The 13,421-nt window shown below is 53.9% G+C and overlaps 1 protein-coding gene across 1 annotated transcript in view; it reads right to left on the reverse strand.

Annotated features, from left to right (window-relative positions):
• FGF18 (fibroblast growth factor 18) overlaps positions 1-12,781 on the reverse strand; it is a 58,253-nt gene extending 45,472 nt beyond the window's left edge. The window contains exon 1 of the mRNA XM_026035695.1: positions 12,735-12,781. The gene's annotated coding sequence lies outside the window, so the exon portion shown is untranslated. The remainder of the gene's footprint in view (positions 1-12,734) is intronic.
• Between the last annotated feature and the right edge of the window lie 640 nt (positions 12,782-13,421).

Raw genomic sequence — 13,421 nt, forward strand, 5'->3', positions numbered from 1 at the left:
GGCTTGATCTTCATTTTGTCCCCTTTTTTTTCCCCCCTTCCTCTCTTGCCCCTTTGCCCCCCACTTTTCACAGCCTTCTCCCTTTCTAAGTCGCCACTTTCAGAGCTGGGTGGTCCTTCTGACTTGTGCTGTTGCTGGCAGAAAAAGTTGCTTTCCAGCAGCCTCTGCCCCGTGTTTTGAGAGCAGCCGGCCAAGGGGAACGAGGTCAGCAGCACACGAGGCCACTTGAAGCCACCAGGTCCCCGCAAACGCTTCGCCCTTGGAGGCACCACTGCTCGGTTAGAAGACATGCAGGAGGAAGCACTGCCTAGGAGAGATCCGATTCCAGAATAAGAACAACCACCATTTCCAAAAGATAAGGGGGATAAAAAGTAGAAGACTATTAAAATCAAACAACTCAACAAACAGAATTCCCCCCCTGTTTACTGAAAGGCATTAAATTTCCCCAGGGATTGCCCCAAGGTGACTCCCCGGTGCCTGTCTGTGCCTCGGACGGCGAGGCGCTGCGAGGAGTTAATGCCACGGCCCTCGGCCGCGCCAGGCTCTTGGTGAATAGCCTGGTTTTCAGGGCTCCAAGTCCGCTCCAGTGTTCTGCACTAGGTTCTCCAAGGTGTACAAAGTCCCCATTTACTACTGCACTAAATATTTCTTTTCCCTTTTTTTTTTTTTTTACTGGAAGAAACGTAAGAATAAGCTGGACTCGGACCATGCAGCTGCTTATTTAGTTCTGCTGCTAAGCTTAGAGCTCAGCAGAGCAGCACMGGGAGGGAGGGAATGTCCCCTCGGAGCTGTCCCCACGTGCCGTCCCTCAGCCTGGCCACCCATCCAAGCCTTGGGTGCCAAACGCTGGCTCAACGAGATGTGCCCGTGCCAGATGGAGCTGCTCCTAGTTCTCTTCTCCGTGCCTCCGTCCCCACCACCGTGCCAAGGGCAGCGCAGGCTGCATGGACGTACGCACCCTGCCTGGTACCTCGACACACAGAACGGAGCTTTCCAAAAAAGTTTTCCAAAGCTTTCCAGGAGCTTTCCAGAGAGCCGTTAGGGCTGAAACCTCCCGCCTTGGTTCCTCCCCAATGGTTATGTGGACTTAGAGCTAAGTTCCTACTGCTCCTCCTTCACCACTGCTATTCCTGGCACCTGCAAGTTCAACAAGGACAAAACACCCCCCAAAATGGATCCCACCACCACTACCATGTGCTCCCAGGGCTGCTGTTGAGGAGGAAGCCTCAATATTTATTAACTCACCACCTGCTCCGCATTCCCCACTGGCATCAGCCGCTTTGGCTGTCACGGCACCAGCAGCGCTCATCCCTTTCCAAGAGGGCTGAGGTTCCAAGTCTGCAAGCACAGGGCTGCCATGAGCACCACAAGACACACACAGGGACCCTCCAACACAGGCAACCCCATCCCAAGGGCACCCAGGGCACTCTGAGTCCACGGTCCTGCTGAGACCCCGGCTGAAGTTCCACTGGATTGTGGCAATATGCCCGTGTCTCTGCATGGTCCATGCACCACCTTGGGTGTCTGCACTGTGGCCTGCTGCTGCCACCGCCTCTTGCCATGAACACCAGGACGTAAGCAGACCTCCCAAAGCTGCTTCATCCCTGTGACCCTTTGCACCAACGCCAAAGTCGTTCTCCTCGTGGCCCTGCTACTGCTCCCCATAAGATCTCAGTAAGTCATGGCATGAGAGCCACCACCAGCATCTGTCATGTGTCCTGAAATACCCCTTGGGAAATAAACTGCCCCGCTCAGAAGGGACAGAAACTGCATTTTGCTGGAACTGCTGAGTCCTGAGCAGCAACAGGCACCTGGAAGCAAAACCTTGAGAAGACAAGGTAAAATCCTCCCAGTCCCATGGGCACAGAGAAGGAGCCCGGTCCAGACACAGGAGCAGTGCTGGGGCCAAACGGTGACACTGGGGACAGCGGCTCCCTGGGGATCCCACACCAAGGGCTGGAAAAGCCTTGGCTCTGCGGAGCAGGGGAGAGCACAGGAGCCCCTGCGGGTGCCACCAGTTTGTCCCTATGCAGCYGCCCCGAGGCACGGCCAGCTCTGCAGGAAAGGGGTGGCCAGGACATTCCACCACCCTGGCACAAAAGGCACCTCGGCTTCCATAAACACACTCCCAAGGCCTCTCTGTTCAGCCACCAGCGAGGATGCATCCCGGCGGGACCTCCACGAGGACARGGGTACCCGGGAGATGCTGGGGATMCACCGCAGCCCTCGGGAGGAGCTGGATGATGGTCGGAGCCTGCTCTCCCCTCGGAGCGCAGCAGCAGTGGCCAGTGTTTAGCCGGGTCACTCCTTCCGCGGCGTCCAAGGAGCAGACAGGAGCTGCAGCTTCCACTGCAGAAAAGCTACTCTACTCCCTCTAGGGTAAAGCACGGCAACTGCTGAGCTGCACAGCCGCCCCGCCAGCTTCTTCTCTCCATGCAGGTCACACGGACAACCCAGGCGGGAGCCCGCACCCAGGGAGCCGTGAGCAGCAAGACGTGGGATCGGCTGCTTCTCCACCACTCTTAGCTGGGGTGCTGCGGACCTCATCATGTCACCCCAGCTCCCTGCAAAGCTCTCACTAAACGCAGGGTCTGCTCCTGCTCCCTCTGGCCGGACAACATGATGGTCTTGCATAGCTCCAGGTGGGATGGGACCTCCTCGGGTCCRTCGCACAAGATGATGGTCCTACATAGCTCCAGGTGGGATGGGACCTCCTCGGGTCCGTCGCACAAGATGATGGTCCTACRTAGCTCCAGGTGGGATGGGACCTCCTCGGGTCCGTCGCACAAGATGATGGTCCTACGTAGCTCCAGGTGGGATGGGACCTCCTCGGGTCCGTCGCACAAGATGATGGTCCTACRTAGCTCCAGGTGGGACAGGACCTCCTCGGGTGTCACTGCTCAGCCACGGTTTCCAGCGTTTACGTAGTGCTGCAGCACAGGTAAATGGTTGTGGGCAAGGACGGGATGGGTAATCCCTTTAGTCAAATCTGGAGGCAGCTCAGAGGGGTTTCTGAAGTCGCAGGTGTAATTTCTCTGTGACACTGACTCRTATTTAGGCTGCTGATATCTCACTGGTGCCTCTCCTCCATTTCCATGCCTCCAGTATTGATTTTCTTATGCATCCCTTCAGGATTGGCTGACATCAACTATTTGAGACACAAAATCCTTCTCACCTGCACCCTTCCTTCTCCACACTCCTCCTCTCTACCACCAGGACCTCCAGACACCTGCAGCCAGGCACTCAGGTCATTGCCAAAATCTCCAACCCTCCTACTCCGCACGACGGTGTCTGCAGCTTTGAGCCAAGGACTAAATCCATTTTCCATCCGTGTCCCTACCAGAACTTTATCAGAAATGGGTAAATTCCTAGCTGAAAAACCTCCCTGAGCACAAGTCTGCTGCCTCCGGCAGCTCTCCCGCTTCCAGGGAGGGAACAGCTCTTCCTGGGAAGCATCCAGGAGGACACCCAGCGTGGTGGAAAACCTGTCCAGAAACACCCACCCGAAGCAGGAACCAGCCTGGGCTGGGCCTTACAGGCCYCATTTCCCTCTGATTTCACTAGTCTGCATAGCCAGATGCTTGCAGCCAAATTCGGAAATTTAAGACTGTTAAATAACTGAGCCAAAAGAAAGGCAGAGCAAAGCCTGCAGGAAAGCAAAAGGAAAGATGTATGCAAGTAAGATCCCTGCAGACCTCAAGCCATCATTCACACAGACAGTGACTTCTACACAGCCCAAAAAAATAAAAACAAAACTAAATACTCAGCCTAACCTGGCATTTCTTTTTTCTCATTCCAATTCTCACTTGTCAATGAGACTCCCCTCTTTGGTCTTTTCCCACCACCTCCAAATGGCCTATCAAACAAATTCTGTCTCCAGATTTTGTTGGAAGAGCAAGGGACACTGAGGTTGGCTCCAAAAACACGAGTACAGAGCTGTGCTAAAATACAGAACATACATCAGGAGCCACACACTGGTCTGCCCTGTCCCTTCAGCGGCCCAGAGATGCTCAGCATTGACGGACCACAAGAAAGGTGGGGGTTGGAAATAGCTTTGGGGAGGAAATAGGAAATCAATTAGAAGGAACATTAGGAAAGTTCTTCCAAGTGCCTGTCCCCCTCTCAGTCTCATGTTCTGCCAACAGGTGACAAGTCTCCCCTTTCTTTCCCTTAAGTTAACACGACCGAGCACCTAGAACACAGACATCTATCCCCTGCAGTCCTCCACCAGCACGCGTGAGAAAACATCGTTATCTGCACGCATCTTGCTGTTTCTGGAACAGGGTTTTCCAGAGATGATTTTGATCASTAATTCACTTATTTGAAACATAAGATGCAAAATTTCCTCCGTCTCTGCAAGGGAGATATTTTCTTTTGATCTTTCCATACGCTTTGCTCGCTTTGTGCAAGCTATTTTATGAAACTTAATGCRAGCTGGTGCTCCCTGGACCGCTCTCTGAACCCCGGGATATCACCACGGTAACCTTGCTGAAGCAGAAGACGGATAGAGCCGATTTCCATTCGGGAATATATTATGTGGTTTAAGCAAATCTCTTCAAATCAGCTTACCTGTGAAGACCTCCTCCCATTTAGCAAAACTCACTGGAATTCATCACTAACAACAACGTTTTCCATTCAAGATCATGTCCCTGCAGCAGAGCCCTGCCCGAAACCCCGGTCTGCCCTGAGACGGACCACACGTGATTTGACACAACAGAGCTCACAGGAGCAACGGGAGCAGAGCAAAAACGTCATGCTGAAAATATCCACGAACAAGCCCATGACCAAAAACGCCTCAACCAAATTCATATATAAACCAAGGAGGGCTCAGAAGTTCCTATCTTGCTAAGAGGAGGCACGACCACCTCCAAAAGCRTCACGGCAAAGCAGAAGAGATGTGGAAAACCTCTGTCTCCATATCAGCACCCAATGCCACTCCTGTAGCATCACCTGTGCTTTCACAGCCTCACAGAATGGTTGAGGTTGGAAGAAACCTCTAGAGATCATCTCTCTACTCCAACCCCCAGCTCCAGCAGGGATACCCAAGAGCATGTGGCACAGGGTGGCATCCAGGTGGGTTTGGAAGATCTCCAGAGAAGGAGCCTCCACAGCCTCCCTGGGCAGCCTGTTCCAGGGCTCTCATAGCACAGAAGTTCACCCTCATAGCAGAGAAGTTCTTCCAGCCCATAACTTCTCATGTGAGCAATGAGCCCATCCCACAAATGAACGAGATATATAGATATTTACATAGGTAGATAGGTAGGTAGGTAGGTAGATAGATAGATAAACATCCTGCCTTGCTGGTCTCTAAATACACTTCCTCAGCCACAGCTGGCCAGCACTGTAGACTTGCCAATAGCCAGGAAACTCTTCCTTCTTTTCCAAAGAACTTACTTGCAATCCCTTCACGAGCACGATTTCCTCCRCTCTTCCTCCCGTGCCGCCTCCATTATCGGGAAATCTCCGTGTAATTTATAAGCCCGCCGGCTCCTACGCTAACGGGACAATAAATCACAGTTATAGATCCCGCCGCCTGCCGCTCCGAGCCTCCTCCTGCACGCGGTGCCGGGAAGCACCACCCCGATGGGAACGGTCAACAGAAAGGAGAAGAACTAGGATCTAAGTTGCGCCTATGCAGAGATGGGTTTGAGATACACATGAGGAACGCAAGGGGCTGGAAAGGGCTGCTCCACTGCAGGAACTGCTGCCTTCCTCCTCTTTTCCTCCTCAGCATCCCCATAGATCCGTGGGCTGCACTTCATCCCACTGCTTGGGATGGCAGCAGGTGCCACCATGCACTGTGCTTGACCCAGCCACTCCTATCCCTGCAGCCCGTCCCTTGCTTTTGTAGAAAACCCCGATTTGTTSGGAGTGAAAGGACAGTTTTGTTCTGCCTAGGATGGGCGTTTATTTTTCAGCATCCGAAGACACTTCCCGTCTGCGTGTTACCTCACTGCGCTTCCCCTGGGCGACACGCGCAGACACAAAAGAGGGTTTTCTTTCTAAAATCCCAGCAAAGAGGAGGATGTGCTTGGCTCTTTTCCTGGAGGAAAGAGGCTGCCCAGTTAATATGCCTCGATGGGCGGTGGGTTCTGCCTGCGCGCCGCCGTGCCAGGCTGCTCGTTTGCTTTTCCACCGCGCTGCAAAACGCCCGAATAACACGGTTTGTACATGGAAGTGCTGACACGGACCTTAACTACAGCATCCTGAACACGATACCGGGATACGGACGCTCCCTGTGTGGCCCCGCACATGGATAAATAAAGCATTTCAGCAGCCAGCGCCGACAGATCATAAACCTCCGCGAGCACAAATACCAACAACAACCCCAAAAGATTAGCGGGCTTAGGGGCGAGCGGGGCCGCGGTGATTTAGAGGTGGCTGCCGGGGTCATTCCCGCTCGATAGCCGGCGGGAGAGGGCCACGGGAATCAATAAACCCTCCTGCTTGCAGGGGAGGAAGGGGCCGCGCTGAGCGCACGAGCGCGACGTCATGATCCCGGGATGGGGCTCGCTGGGCATAGCGGGAACGTGGTGGGAGCGCATCCCCCGTGGACACCAAGCCGAGAGGCACTGGCGTCACCCGCATCCCCGACGGGGTTAATCTGCCCATGGGATGAGGATCTCGCCTGCTTGGAGCTCTGTTATCAAGGCAGAGCCGCTCGCGTGTCCAGCACTTGCACTGTGCAAATAAGAGGCTGATTCCCTGCCAGGGCCGCTCGCTGCCAGGGAATCACAGCTAATCACGGAATGTTCAAGGTTGGAAGGGACCTCTAGAGATCAGCTAGTCCAACCTTCCTGCTCCAGCAGGGACACCCAGAGCACAGGGCACCCGGTCACATCCAGGAGGGTTTGGAAGACCTCCAGAGAAGGAGACTCGACAACCTCCCCTGTGCAGCCTGTTCCAGGCCTCTGTCACTCTCACAGGAAAGAAGTTCCTCCTCACCTGGAGATGGAACTGCCTGGGTTCCAGCTTACACCCATTTCCCCTTGTCCTGCCACTGGTCACCACTGAAAAGGGCAATCCCTCCACGGCAGGTGCCACTCTGAGGACACCCACAGCAGATCACTGGGGCAGCAGCAGGGGCGATGCCAGGGATGCTCCAAGGCCTCCGAGTGCTCCGGAGACCAGCGCTCCCCGCAGCAGCCCAGAGCAGAGCTCTGAACCTCCTTGCAGCCCCTGGAGCTGAAGGGTTGCACTTTCACACAGGATCTTCAACACTTTGAAAATCAGCAATATCATCTTCCCTCCAGGAATAAATTCCTCACTGGTTACACTGCAAAAATACTCCTCGGGACGGACAATTCTGCTGCTAATGTACTAAAGACCGCACACACACACACACACACAAATCAGTTTAATATTGAGCCTTATCAAAAGCATGGCACATAAACCATGTGTTGAACGGAATCCAAACCAAACTGTCAATCTGCCTTCAGGATCAGATAGAGCAAACGCACGCGCCCAGGGCCAGAAATGAAAAGCATGGTTTGTTTTCTAATATAAGATTTGTCCTGATCTCTCTCAGCGCGGAAATCTTTGCGCTGCAAACACAGGACAAATAGGATTTCTTATCTTTCCACTTTGCTGGGCTGGGAAAAGTTTTGCCTTGTTTGCCTTTAATCATTTTCTCATTTCAGGCATCCCATTTTCAGGCGACACTTCTGAGCAGTTGCTGGAAATGGATCCTTTTTGAATAGACCTTAAAGAGGAGAAAAAAAATGAAAAAAGAAATAGCTCCCAGCAGAGGGACGGTGGCAACACAAGGGTGGGGAATGAGAGGGCTCCCCATTTGGCCTGGGGATGTGATAGCTGCAGATATGAGCCCGGACTCACAGCACCCCAATCCTGGGATAAAACCCTGGGATAAAACCCCAGGTGTGCACGTGCAGTGGGAAATGGTGTTCCTGGAAAAGGCCCCAGCGAGGAGGAGCGCTGCTTTTCCCAGCTATTGATTGCCGGGGGGCTCTTTGCTATTCTGATCTCAGCTGGTCGGAAGTCCTACCAATCAGAGGGAGGTCGTGACCACGGGGTCAGAAACCTGCACTACATATATCATAATTTATTTTACAGATAATCAATAGCAAATTGCACCATGCAATTTTACAGTAGAGCATCACCTTTGAGGGCTAATGCAACCCATACAGTATCGTAACCTTAAGGCCTGGCAGTTTAAGGGGTCAAAATCCGCTTTCATTTCAGAGTTGTAAATCACGGCTGCAAATGGAGTAGGAAGCCCATTAGCTATTAATTTGTACATCCGCACCACAGAACAAAATCCTGCCTACAGCTTGGATTCAACCAGGGAAAATGAGTCTCAGCATCACTCGAGCTCCACCTTTGCCTTCAAGACAACAGGAGAAGCCCAAGGAGCATCAAGACCTGCTAAAGGTTTTAGGTCCACGCTCACCACCCATGGAGCAGCCACACCAGTCAACTCTCACACGTGCACCTAGGCCAATGTCCCCCAAGGAACTGAATGATCTGCACAGATTTACTTCGTGTACCCCAGAATGGTCTTYAGATGGACTCACTGCAACAGAAGAGGGGTAAAAGTTCCTTCTACCAATCCTGCCTATCATCTAGTTTTATGACTTCGCATCCTTGGGCTTGGGGAAATGCTCCCTGCCTGCCATGCCTAGGATCAAGCAGCACACACACTAGCTATTTAATATGCTTTCCACTCTCCCATGTACTTCTGTGTTAATTCTGTATTTCTGTGTTAATTCTGTATTTCTGCAGAGGACTAGCTCAGGGTACTCCAAAAGACACAACAGCTTTCTTAACAAGCTGTCCCTAAAAACGCTGCCAAAGAGAGCATTTTAGCAGGAAAGAAAGGGGGCTGCAATACACATCAGAAGAAAAAGGATGCAGGAGGAATAGGCAGTGGTGGAAATATCTTGGAGGAACAGCAATCCCTTACCAGTAAATTGCTGCTTTCGGGGATTTGCCTGGATGCCACRTGCAGTTCCCAGGGAACTTCACCAAGGTTTAACATTAATTAATTGCAATGCAGGTTTTGTTATTGCTAGCAAAGGAGTCACCACACACACCCATGTCCCTTCCCATCACTGCCACATCCCTCCAGCACCCTGCTCCCACCGTCTGCTGTCTCCGGTCCCACAGCCACCTCGGGCAGGGATGATTCCTGCAATGCCCAGTTCACTGGCATTGATCTCCATGCACAGGAGCTATCACAGAAGGACATTGTCAGAGGTGGCACCTCAGCAAGCGGGCCGGTATCTCGGGGAAGATCAGTGCATTTCTCACCTCGCTGCAGCCAGGAGGGCCCATCTCGCCAGGCGCCCGTGTGCTGCTGCCCAAAGGAAAGCGCACGGACCGTGACAGCCTGAGCCTGCGCACCCCGCTCGCCTTTATTTCCCACTTCATGCTATGGCGGTGCTGCTGAATGCCAGGCAGAAAATGGTTTGGCAGAGTCAGCCTTTTTTTTTTTTATTTTATTTCTTTTTTTCTTGCTGCTTCTCTGGACAGCGCAACTCAGAGGCCTGCGGAGTTCCTGGCTCTACCTCCTGCCCCAGCCCATGGGGACCAAAACCTCAGAGCCCCACAGAGGGGGATACAGACACCCATAGGGGCCAAGGGTAGCATGCAAAAACCCCACCAGTTTTGCACGCCCTGCTCCACCACGGCCAAGTCTCCTTGCTCCCCTGGAGCACATTGCACATCTCTAAAGGCTCAGAAATAGCAGCACGCTGAAATGCAAACCATGCTTGCAGGTGCAAGCACCTGAGCAGCGGTGCCGCCTCGCTGGCCATTGCCATGACACGTGCAGAAAAGACCACATCTGCAAACACTGGTGGCAGGTGCCACCTTGCACACCTGCTTCTGCCCTCCTGCAGCCCGCAAAGCAGCTCAATTTCCACACATCTTTCTGCTCCACATGGATTTGAGGGATTTTACGGAGCACTGCCAGGCCCAGCAGGACTGGGGTGGCAGGAAGCTGGGAAGCAAAAGGGAYGGGGACCTGTCGAGCAGGGTGGCAGGTGGCCCTGCCACAAAGCCAAGTGTCCCCACGGAGGACAACGTGGTGCTCCTCACTGCAACGYACCCGCTCCGTCACTCGCCAGGGGTCGGGGGCCACTGCAGCAGGGTGGGTGGTGAAGCAGTGGGTAAAAAGCAAATCAAAGGGGGCAAAAAGACCGCTGCCGTGACCCTCCCTGATGGGGACACACAAGCCCATGGGGCGCTTTGGGGATGCAGCGTTTTGGACACAGGTGAGATGAGTGAGCAGCAGGGAAGAAACAGGCACCGGGAAGCAGGGCCACCTGCAGCATTCCCAAGACATCGCTCCAACAACCCAGAGTGCATGAGGAAGACCTCGAGATTCAAGAGCAGGAGAACAGCTGGCGACATCCCTGCCACCAGCGTCAGTCCCCTGACCCAAAGCTCACCTCCCTCCTGCAGAAACTCAAGGCACCCAGCACTCCTTTACACCAAACACTGCTCCTTAAGGTCCCTTGCCACACTGGCCATGTGCTAGTGGGGTTCCTGAGGAGCCCCAACTCCTTTTGGAGTCCGAAAGCTGCTCCTGAAGGCCCCCAGCCTGGTTTGCCTCCTCTGACCTCCACAACCCCCGCTGGCCAATGGCCATCCTGGCCACCAAGCCACGACACGGAGGCCAACGCGGGAGCAAAGGATTGGGAACGGATGGATCAAACAGCCCAAACGGAGGCGTGGGCAGGGGGTTGGACTAGATGACCTCTGGAGGTCCCTTCCAACCTTAAGGATTCTCTGATTCCGTGACTCTGCAAATGGCCACAATATCCAGAGAGGCCTCAGGAAAGGGCAGCGTTGCCAGCAGGTGAGCGGCCATAGTGCCCAAGCGGACAAGTCCTGCGCATCACCGCACATCCCGCCCAGCGCATCCCACCCAGCGCATCCCGGGAAAACGCGGAATACACCGATAACTGTGATGGAAAACACGGCCCGTGCTCCGCAATGCGCTGGGGTATCGGTGCTGTCGCAGGCAAAGCCAAGATGCAGAAGCCAGGGCCACAACTCTAAAACAACAGGCGGGACGATGCCCCGATGGTGCCGTCCATGGGGGGGCACGAGCCGGCCTCATAACATAATCCCCCTAGGCAGGCCCAAATCTCCCCAATGCAACACAGAGCCCTTTAAGCAAAACTAAACAATTTCCTTTAGCCTAAATAAATAKTCGAGCTAAGCGATGCATTAATTTACTCTAGTTCACCAAAGGCTAACTCCTACCCAAACTGATCGTTATAAAAGAAATCCTATAATCCCTCTCTCCCATTCAGGCTCAAAACACGTAATCCCGTGAATAAATCCAGAAAGCAAGCGTAACAAAACGGGCAATAAAAACTTACAGCGCTCACATCTTTTCATCTCCCATTAAGACTGCAAACACTCCCCCGAAGGCCCTTGAGGACGGCTAATCTAACGCTCCCCGCGCCCAGCGCCGGACGAGCGGGCACCCCGCGGCACCCGGCGCCGACCCGCACCCAAAACCCAGCGAAACGCGGAAAAACTGGTGCTGAACCAAGAAACTGCGGTTCTAATAGAGACTGCAGGGCTTGCTTTCTTTTCTTTCTTTCTTCTCCCCCCCTTTTCTTTTCTTTATTATTTTATTGCTTTGGAAGCCTGCAAGCTCCAACTGTATAAATGCCAATAACTTCCCAAGTTTTAAGGCTGCTGAAGTAAGAGATCAGATTTTAGCAAGTGCTTTCCAGGCAGCGAGCCAGAACTTTTTCTGATTCACTAAAAGCACCAAAGGGAGGTGGAGGGGGGGGGAAGAGAGCGGGGCCAGGGGGCTGATTAACTTTCAGTTACCGCCACAATCTCCACAAAAATAAAAAATAAACAGTCTGTCTCCCCGCCGCAGTGGGTGCCGCTGCCGGGAGCCCGGCACAGCTGGTTATTCCTGGGGTTGGGAAACATGCACCGGAGCGAGCGCAGGGCCATGGGCGGCCGCGTAACCCGYTCCGCCCTGGGCATCGCGGGCAGTGGCATCTCTGCAAAGGGAGGAAAACTGATCGGGGGGTCTTGGGCGTTGCTCGGGGCTCGGTTGAGCCTGYGGGATGGAAGCGGGTGGATGCAGCTCCCGCAGGGAGCGGCGGCAGGTGCGAGAGGCGCCGGCGGGAAGGGGCTGCCCCAGTGCAGGGGACGCGGGCACCTGCAGCGCCGGTGCCTCCTCCCTGATCCTCCTCCTCCTCCTCCCGGACCACTGCAGCGCCCGGGCAAGCGGCTCGGTCCCTGCCAGGCAGCATCCAAGGCGGGAGCTGCCTGGGATGGGTTCGCAGCGAGGGCCGGGCAGGCAGYGCCGCGGCAGCCTCAGGTTTTTGCAAAGTCTCAGCTTTTCCCGAGAGAAAGTTCCCTAGGAAAAAAAATAAAAGGGGAAAGGGGGCAAAAAAAAAAAGAGGGCGAGCAAGGAGGAGAGCGGTTGCTCTTCCCGGGCAAGTGCATCCATCGCCCCTGCTCAATGAGGAGAGCGCAGGGCTCCCTCTCCCATCGCCAGGCAGYTCCCGAGGATCCCCCGGCTGCGGCCGAGGGCAGTGGGAGGCAGCGAGCGCCTCTCCCGCATCTGCCCCGGGAGCGTTTGAATCTGGCTGTAAAAACCAGAGGGGAACGCGGGAGCCCTGTCCGAAAGTGCCTGGCACCCACAGGTCAACCACGCGCCTTTGTTTCTTTTCCTTTTTTTTTTTTTTCCCTTTTTACAACCAAAAGAGAAAGAGGACGGAAAGGACACGTACCTGTACCTGAAAGCACAGCAACAGGAAATGTAAACATCTGGAGAGGAGAAAAAAAGAAGAAAAAAAAAAAGCAACAAAAGATCAAATGATGCGGTAAAATGGTTATAGAAGTTTCTCTTTTTTTTTTTTTTTTTTGCTTTGTTTTTGTTTGTAATTTTTTTTTAAACGGCACAGCTCGATGCTCTGCTTATAAAAAGGCTCAGGTCCCCAGTTACCACCTGATTGCACAGAGAAGGCAACCAGAGCCTCCGAAATGAAAGTTTTCCTTTCTATATAAAAAAAAAAATGTACATATATACATATGCTATATATATTTTTTTAAAAAACAGAAAAAAAAAAGAAAAAAAAAAGGAAAAAATATATATGCCGTAATCCTTACAAGCAAGTGCAGGCGGAGAGCAGTGAATACATCGCTGGGCGCGCAGAGGGGCAGGCCGGGGGTCCGGGCTAGCGGGGCGCAGTCGCCCTCGGCCGCGCTGACATCCGCGCCGCTCCGCGAGCTTGTGGTCGCGCCCGCCCCGCCGCCGCCGAGTGACTCGCGTCGGCATCGGCGCGGCGCTCCCCCCGCCTCTCCTCCTCCTCCTCCTCCTCCTCGCCCTCTCTCCGCCTTTGGGGGGGATGAAGGTGCTTATTATTGTCAGCAACTTCCGAGCGCGGCCGCGGCTCCCCCGCCCAGCCCCGCGCGGC

The sequence above is a fragment of the Nothoprocta perdicaria genome, unplaced genomic scaffold, assembly GCF_003342845.1.
Source record: "Nothoprocta perdicaria isolate Ctin4 unplaced genomic scaffold, notPer1 scaffold_165, whole genome shotgun sequence".
Classification (NCBI taxonomy): Eukaryota; Metazoa; Chordata; class Aves; order Tinamiformes; family Tinamidae; genus Nothoprocta; species Nothoprocta perdicaria.